The sequence below is a fragment of the Rhincodon typus genome, chromosome 28, assembly GCF_021869965.1.
Source record: "Rhincodon typus isolate 14 chromosome 28, sRhiTyp1.1, whole genome shotgun sequence".
NCBI lineage: Eukaryota > Metazoa > Chordata > Chondrichthyes > Orectolobiformes > Rhincodontidae > Rhincodon > Rhincodon typus.
The window spans coordinates 11,461,527-11,471,573 of NC_063359.1; positions in this window are offsets into that span (position 1 = coordinate 11,461,527).

The following is a 10,047-nucleotide window of genomic DNA, read 5'->3' on the forward strand; positions in this document are numbered from 1 at the left end:
CAGTCTATAGTTCCTTGTATGTCTGTGCAGATACAGAGGGTGGTGAAGAATGCATAATGCTTGTCTTCATCAGCCAGGAATAGAATACAGAAACAGGGAAGTCTTGTTACAGCCATGTAAAACATTGATTGGGCCACAGATGGAATACTGTGCCCATTTCTGGTCATCACACTATTGGAAACATGTGATTGCACTGGATAGGGTACAAAGAGATTCACCAGGGTATTGCCTTGTTTAAAACATCTCAGAAGACACTAGATAGGCTGGGTTTGTCTTCTTGGAGCACAGTAGGCCAGGGTGGGGAGGGGTGGGATCTGATTGAGGGATCCAAAATTATGAGAGGCAGAGGCAGAGTGGATCATTAGAAGCTCTTCCTCATGGCGCATATGTCTCTAAGAACGGAGGGCATATGTTATATGTGGGAAGAAAGTGGTTTAGGGGTGACCTAAGAAAAAAAGAATGACCCAAAGGGTGGTAGATATATGAAACATGCTGCCTGAGAAAATAGTGAAGGAAGGTACGCTTGCAACATTTAAGAAGTATTTGGATGTTCACTTAAAATGCCACGGCAGAGTAGGTCAAAGACCAAATGCAGGTAAATGGGATTGGTATAGTTTGATGTTTGTTAGTTGGCATAGATAGGGTGGGCCAAAGGGCCTGTTTGTGTTCTGTATGACTCCATGACTCTAAGGACTGTCCTCAGGCTGTATATATTCTAAGTGAGCATGCACAGCAGTACTTAATTTTTATCATCATATATCAGGCTTTGATCTCACAGTTACATTAGTTAAGGACTAATTATCATGTTTGTGAGTTCAGTTCCATGTTGTAGGCTGCTCTGTTGCTGAATATACTCCCAAGTTTCAGTGCTTATGGCATCTTTAACCATGAGAGCTGATTTTGAGGTTGGAATAATAAAGAAAGATGAAACCAGAAATTGCAGGCAATTACAGAGATAAGGAGGGACCAGTCCATGGTGGGATTTGAAAATTTGGGCTGACATAGTGTTAAACTATAACAATGCCCTTAAATAAAACTATATTTCCTCACCAGGATCTGTTGCTACTTTGATGTTTGGAAAGTTCCAAGATCTAGTGTGTTTTACTTCTGCTATGCTGTGGTATTTATACTCAGTGACGTGCAGCTTTGTGGGATCATCGCAGGGTTGCTCCAGGATGTTATTGCCCTGACACAACAGTACTTATTTGTTTTCATGCAATAAACTGCATCCCATTTAAGACAAGAGTCTCTTCTCATTAAGACTCATGAGTGGCTTTCCTTTATGACTGGACTAGGTAGATTCTTACACCCAGTCAAGGCAAGAAGATAATGGCACCAAATTACTCCAATCACAAATTGTTAATGAGTTTTATCACATCACATAACACTCTTACCCTTCAATGATTTTTTTTGACTAAGCTTTTGGTGATTGAACCTAATGCTTCCTTTATGTGGCTGTTTCATACTTTGTTTTGTAATGCTCCTGTGAACCAACGTAGAACTTTCATTAAAATAAAGGTAATAAGTCAATAAATATTATTATTATCGTACAGTATTAATCTTACTTTATAAATTTTACATTGTGTTGGTCTCAACGTGCAAGCGCAATGTTCTGGTTTGCGGTCTCATCACAGTTCGCTGTTGGAAACAAAGTTCTGCACTGCTGTGCAAGCACACTGGATCAAATCTCTCCTGGAACGAAAAATTGAATCTGTTCTCAGGCAAAATAAACAAAGTAGTATCAGATTAGAAGCAATCCTTGAGTTCATAGTTGTAACACAAACTAGTTGCAGATGGTAGATTTGTCTCAATCTGAGTAGGGGCCTGGAAAGAGGATTTACTGTTTATATGAAAATTATTAGAGAGAGAACCAGAATTGATAAATTATTTAGTTTTCTGTAGATTCTTGACAAGTCATTGAAATGAATATTTTAAATAGTTGCTTTCTCATACTAAATTGATTGGGCGCTAAAATTAACATTCACTGAATTGGTATTTTTAACGTCTACACATCTTTCTTTTCCACAGCTCTTTGATTATTCATCATTGTTTCTTACTTATTGTCTGTCCTCTGTACTTTATCACTGTCACTCATAAGTCAAACCTGGTAACCACAATTTGTGCAATAACTTCTTGAACATTTTCAAACTTGCATATCAATTCTTCAACGTTGTCACTAAAAGGTATTAGAAGCTGGGTGATAGGACTTTGACATTGCTCTTTACATTTAAACAATGCCACTATTACTTTTTAAATGGCAGCTGATAGCCAAATGCAAAGTTTGTTGGCAGTTCGAAATATAAGAATAAAGAACAAAGAACAATATAGCACAGGAATAGGCCCTTCGGCCCTCCAAGCCTGCAATGCCATATTTTGCCCTTCCATAATAAAACCGTCTTCAGTCTCAGGATTTGAATCCCTCTATTTCCTTCCTATTCATGTTTTCATCCAGGAGCTACTGTGCAATATATGATGTAACTGGCTTAGTCTGCACGAGTGACATTGAAATGTAACTGTGACAAAGCTTTCTTAGATTTCAGTTCATTTGATATGGGTTTATAAAGATGGGTTTTATGAGCTGCCAGGCACTTGGTGTTCTTTTCCTCTTTGTCTATTTGCTTTTAAACAGAATATTTGATCTGTCCTCAGTTGTAGCAAGTGCATATTGTGATGTATTAGATGACTAAACCCACTTTAGTCATTGCAAAAACAGAAGTCATTAGAAAAGCTCAGCAGGTCTGGCAGCATCTGTGAGGAAAAAAATCAGAGTTAACGTTTCGGGTCTGGTGACCATTCCTCAGAACTGGTGTTCCTGATTTACAGCATCCACAGTTCTTTCAGATTTTATCCATTTTAGACATTAGTTGTCATAATTTGTAACAGTTACACTTTGAAATATGCAATAACAGCTATTCTCAGTAACAAAAATAGTTTACATTTTTTAAAACAAACTCTAGGGCTTCAAAACTGGTGAAGCCCAAAAGATTTTCACATTTGGTGTCCGTTGATTCCATAAGCAAGGGACAAGAAAAACTTTTTTTTTGAATCATGATGTTTCTAGTCGTCTTGGAAACATATGTAGATGCCTGAAGGAGGCAACTGTGGCCCATCTATCTAACCCCAGAGTACAACAAATATAGTGGATCACTTTGTTTCTTTCATTCATCATATGAATCTTCTGCAAAACCAATTCCTTCTCAAATTTCTCAATATCATTCGTTTCTGTGTCCCTGGACAGGCTGTTTCACAAATTCACTACCTCCTTAGTAAAAAATGTACATATATATTTTAATTGCTTTCCTGTTCTGAGCTTCATGTTTATGTCCTTTATTTTCATTTATATACTGTCTCATATTTACAGATAACAAACTGGGAATCATCTTTCTGCACTAATTTGAATAAATGTCCTGCTTACTTTTGCATAAAAGTTTAAATTCCTTTTTCATTCTTTAGTTTTCTGTTGGATCCACTGGCATCAGCAAACTGTGAATGCCAAGATCATTAAGTATTATTATTCACATTTGAAAATCAAATATCAAAGTGAAAAATATACTGTCCCATAGTGATCCACTGTGGATCATTACAATTCTTTTGCTATATCAATTACCTCCCGAAGGAGTATTCCTGCTCTCCGTTCGAGGTCGTCTTTATATGTTGCTGATTCAGCTCTAATGCATGTGCTTAAATCTGCTCTTAAAAAAAATTGAGGAAATGACAAATGTTTCTCCATGGCTAACTAATGAACAGCTCACTCTAATCGTAAAAGATAACAAGGCTAAATAAAAATGGATTTTATTGATTGTGGATTGTAAAAGGCCTCTCTGCAAATAACCTTCATTTCATAGTCAGTTCACAAATTTGACCCTTATAAATGTGCTTCATAAAAAAAAATTGTTAATCACATTTAATAGTGTTAGAATGGTGTATTTTCCTGTGGATACCCACCAATTAGATAAGGAAAAATATTTTGATTGTGTCACATTTAATAAATTCATGATTCCATTATTGTTTCCCTTCCCTCCACACCCCACTGGTTGAACTATTCAGCAAAGGAATATGGACAGCCTAAAACTTAAATGCATGGCTCCTTGCTGCCTAACATTCTGACAGTAATATGTGGAAATGGATGCAAGATAAGTCATGCTGCAAGGCAGCATCAATGTAAAATTTCTATTAATGGAGGGAATTGTTTGCAGTCAACTTAAAGGATAATCCTATTGGTATCATAAAAAAACATTGTTCAAAGTGCCCAAGCTACACTTAAATTTGAAACTATATTTCAGCAATATATCGTTCTGAATTATTTAGTGCTGGATGTCCAACGTGATCTGCAATCACTTTCATCCATAACAGAATGTAGTATGCAACTGATGACGATTATGTATCTGATATGTTACTTTGATATAGCAGAGGAAAACAGTGGAGAGAAGCATATAAAAGAAATTGGTCTTAAGTACTATGCCAGAGAGCTGTATCCAGTAAATTATAATACAATATAAAAAAAAATACAAATTTGCACACTGCAAGTTCCCACAAATGACCAGATAATCTGCTTTTTTCAGTGATGTGGATTAAGGACTTAATATTGACCAAACACCAGGGATAATTTCCCTGCTCCTTTTCAAATAATGCCATGGATCCTTGAACATTCACCTGAGAGAGAAGGCATGGTGTTGAGTTAAAGTCTCACCTGAAACTGGCACCTCTGATAGTGCTGTACTCCTCATTACTGCAGTGGAGTATCAGTCTTTAATTGTTTTATGTTGGAGTGGGTCTTGAACCTAGAACTGTGTGATTAAGAGGCAAAAGTGCTATCAATTAAGCTGACTCAGTTGGAGATTGCTTTGCTTTAGTTTACTCTATCAAAATAGTTCATGATTTAAAAATGTATGACAATTTTCCTCTAAACCTTCACTGCTTTAAGAGAACAACTAACTTCTGCTTTGCAGTCTGTGTGAATTCTGTAATCCTTCATCCCTGGAAACCTTATCAAAATCTCTCTTCTGTCCCTTTTCCAAATGCCCTTCATAAAGCATGCTGCCCAGAATTTAAGATAATGCACCAACTGGGGCTCAACTCATGTTTTTACCTGAGTTTAATATAATTCCTGAATTTTGTACTCTACACTTTTCTGTATAAAGCCTGGGGTCTTATCCCATTATATTTAAAAAATGCTTTCTTGCTACCCTCGAGTATTTGAAGACAGGCAACTCCAAATTCTTCATCTCTTACTCCCCTTATAAACTGATAAAATTTAGCCTGTTTTGTTTCTCTTTTTGCTCACAAAATGTAACATCTTACACTTTTAAACACGTACCAACAGATTCAAGAATAGATTCTTTCCTGCTGCTATTAGACTTCTGAATGGACCTTTCAAATGTAATGTTAACCTCACTCTTTGTGCACCTTCTCAGCAGCTGTAACATTGTATTTCCTCACTCTATTCTATTACCCTAATGCACTTTTTATGGTATGATTTGCCTGTACTGCACACAAAAAAAACCTTTCCACTGTACCTTGGCACATGTTACAATAATAAATCAATTGAAATCAAATCAACTTTTCCACTTTCAGCTTTATCTGTTATCTATCCACTCACTTTACCAGTTGTTGGCTCTTGCCATCTTTTTCAGTGCTTGTTTTTCTTTAATATCCTCTGCAAATTCACTCTTGTGTCTGTACCACCCTGAATGCAAGTCACTATAAAATATAACAAAAAACATACTTGTTCTGGTATTGAACTACAGGGACCACCAAATCCCTCCAGTCCAAGAAGCAATGATTCACAGTAATGATTCTCCATTTAAACTACTATATGCCTTGAAAAAATGGACACAGGGAATAAGAAGTGCAACCAATTGATTCGAATTCAGCCAAATTTCCAGAAAGGGCAAGGAAATCCAAAGCTCCCTGGATGACAAAAAGGATGGATATTATGATGAAGCAGAATAAGTGTGCTTATGACAAATCACCAACAAAGAAGTTGCTATCCAAGTAATTTGAAAATGGAAGTATTAAAGTTGCGGAAGGATTTAAAATTGAAAAAAATAGATAAAATACTGAACAATGTATCTGCACTTAAATCCACACATTTGGACAATCAAAGTTACTGAAAGAGGTATTTGCGGAGGCAATTATCAAAATTTTCCAATCTTCCTGATTCAAGAGTGGTGCCAGAAGATTTAAGAACAGCAAAATGTTACAGTCCTGTTCAAACTAAAATAGTGTCAAGATAAGCCCAACAATTAGAGGCCAGTTAACTTAAGTTTGGTTGTGGGAAGGCTTTTAGAAACAACAATTTAGAACAAAATTAATAGTCACTTGAGGAAATGGAAGAAATTAAGGAAAGCCAACATAAATTTCTTAAAGGCAAATCATATTCAACTAACTTTGAGTAGTTTGATGAAGGAACAATGGTTAGTTTGATGAGGACAATGCATTTGATGTGATATACATGACTTCCCAAATGTCAACAGGCTTGTGAGCAAGTTTCAAATTCATGGGCGGAAAAGGGACGCCAACAAAATTGACTGAGTGAGCAGAAACAAAGACTAGTGATAAATAGTTCTTTTTTGAGAGACAAGTTTTGTAGGGAATAATGTTAGGACCTCTACTCTTATTATATATTGATGATCTAGACCTTGATGTACAAGGCCAAGTTTCAAAATCTATGGATGATATGTTACATTGAAATATTCTGAATCACGAGTTTGAAAAATAGAGTAGAATTTCTAAAGGGTACAGGCAGGTTGGTGGAATGGCCTGATGAGTGACAGATGAAATAGATTCTGCAAAAATGTAAAAATATTTACTTGGGTATGAAGAATGTAGAGACAATGTAAAATAAAGGGCACCATATTAAAGGGAGGCACGAAGCAAGGAATCTAGGTGTAACTGGGCATAAATTATTGAAGGTGAAGGGAAGGTTTGAGAGCAGTTACTAAAGCATATAGCACCCTTGACTTTATTAATATTGGCATTGAGTACAAATATGTAATGTTAAATGTGTACAAAAGACAGCTTCAGTCTCTATTGTACTGAGTATTGTGTCCATTACATTTTAGGAAGGATGTGAAAGCATTAGAGAAGGTGCAGAAATGAAAACACACACATTGTTCCAGGGATGAGGAACTTCTGCTATGTAGAAAGGTTGTAGGAGTTGAAATTGTTCTCTTTGGTGAAGAGAAGTTTGAGAGGAGATTTGATAAAGCTGTCCAAAATCATGAGGAGCTAGATAAAGGAGATCAGAAGAGATTATTTCCATTGATGGAAAGATCATTAAACTGAGGGGACAGATTTATAGTAATGGGCAAATAAGCAATTGTGACATGAGGATTTTTTTTATGTACACAGTGCGTGGTTAGGATCTGAAACGCACTGACTAAAAGCGTGGTGGAGGCAGAATCAGTTGAGGCATTCGAAATGGAAATTTGATCATTCACTGAAATGTGAAAACATGCAGGTCCGCAGGGAAAAGACAAGTAAGTGTTTCTGAGTAAACTACTCTTACAGAGGGTCAGCACAGATATACTGGGGAAATCGCCTCCATCTGCACTGTAAGCATTGTATGAGTCTGGAAATATATACAGAATAAACAACCCTGACAAGCTAGACTCTATAAACTGATTTTGTAACATACCAAGTCCAAGCAGCAATCTCTGAATTTTAATGGACAATCTTCAATTGCTGGCAAATAGGTTAAGCTGCACATTAAACCTGTGGTGTTATAAATGTCCACTAGGAGTACAATTCTTCTAGGGGCTCAGTCTGTTAGTTTTATGTTTTTCCAATATGTGGTATGAATAGTGAAAATGCCACAGTCATTCAACCAATAAATTATGTGCTTGGGGTTTTGCTAATTTGTTAGACATTCCATTTTGGATTAGGAGCAGTTCAGGGATCTGGTATGTAACTATGTTGTGCTTGTATCCTAGTCACTCACTTATCCGTCTGTTTTCTAACTGATAACTAAAATACAAAATCAATGTAGCAAAAGCATCTCTGCTGTAATGGCGACAAATGAAGGATTACTCAAAATTGAGGTCGGATTGCTTACGTAGAGAGTATTAATATTTTCCACAGCACCATGAGAACCCAAATGAATGCAATTTAATTAGAACATTTGTCTTGTTAATGTGTTTTCTAAGCATTGTTGTTCTTTGGGACTTGCTGAACTCAGCATTGACTATTTTGTGAACAATATCAGGGAACTGTGTTGTGATATGTAGTTATCTGCTAGTAGTCATCATTCCACATTTTCTTTGTGGTTTTGCAACTGGATTCCTGTTGAATTTTCAAAGATAAATGGAAATTATTTACAAATTTGAAAGGACTTCTCCCTCTTTTTTTTGGAATGGATTAAGGATGATTCTGGCAAGAATATTCAATTGTTCCAAATGGGTGTTGATAAATTCAAGTTGTTCAACAACAAGCTAGCACACATTCACAAAAGGTAAAATAAAAGGTTAATGAAATTTGGGCTAGAATCCAAAGGGTTGGTCAACATCTGGAATATTTCAATGAATTCGGGACAAAGGGAGAATATACTGATCTTGGAGTACATACGGGGCAATTTCACCAGAATGATCCCAGGTCTTGGCAAGCTAATTCGTAATGTTAACTGATTATATAAGTTCCAAATTTCAAATATAAAATTTGAGGAGTGAATTAACAGAAGTGTTTTAGATTTGATAGAGTAGGTGCAGGGAAACTATTTTCTCTAGTAACAGAGCATAAGGATGTTATCTTAAAACTAGAGAGATTATTCTAGAAAGGAATGTTAGTATCTCATTAGTTCTATTCATGTGAATTGACTCGTTATTTGCACTGAGATGTGTCTGGGCACTTGTGATACATTGGTAGTGTCCCTACGTCAGAGCCAGGAAGCCTTGGTGTCAAGTCCCACCTGTTCCAGAGGTGTTCTGAGGAAGGGTCACCGGACCCGAAATGCTAACTCTGATTTTTCTTCACAGATGCTGCCAGACCTGATGAGCTTTTCCAGCAACTTCTGTTTTTGCTCCTGATTTACAGCATCTGCAGTTCTTTCATTTTTTTATTCCAGAGGTGTATTGGGACTTATGTGTTGAAATAGTAGTGTCCCTACTCCTGGACCAGGAGTCCAGGGTTCTAGTCCCATCTGCTTCATCTGTGAACAGATTGATAGGAAAATATCCATTGGGATATGAATATTAAAAAAGAGCCATCCAGCACTATCATAGAATACCTTCAGTGTGGAAGGAGGCCATTCTGTCCACACTAACCCTTCCAAGGAGCATACCACCCAATCCCTATTTTTCCCATGGCAAATCCACCAAGCTTGGACATTATGGGTCACTGAGCATGGCCAATCCATCTAACCTGCACATTTTTGGACTGTGGAAGGAAATCCATGCAGACATGGGGAGAATATGCAAATTCTACACATAGAGTCACCCAAAGCTGGAATCAAACCCACATCCCTGGCACTGTGAGGCAGCAGTGCCAACCACTGAGCAACCATGCCACCTTTGCACATGCTGCAGACATTTAGAGTATAGATTGCAGCTCTAATATATACCATAAACAGTCTTTTACCAGACTATTCTAGTGATAACATATGCTGTACAAGTAGGCTTGGAGGTTCTCTAACATTGGTATCAGTGGATCACTGTCTAAAAGTAACATTTGGTGACTCAGATTCACTTTCAAACAGGTTCAGATTGGAGGGGTTTTTTGTGAAGATTGTGATTAAACAATTTTTTAAGAAAGATGGCTGAAACCAGGTTTAAGCTGTCGGGGTATGATTTAAAACTGCTATGTTGTGAAGCAAATTGTTACAATCAAGAGAAAAATGAAGTTGACGCATTAACATGAAATGCATTTTTGTCAAAGTGAAAGCAAGGAATGACATTGGCATTTTCTGTCCCTGCCAGGAGCAAGATCAGCTCCAAAATATTCTTAGAACTGAGCAATGAGACAGTGGAGAAGTCTAGACAAGCTCTTAAATTTTAAGGATATATTGTACATGGAAGATTACTTACAATGGAATATCTAAGAGGCTTGGTTAGA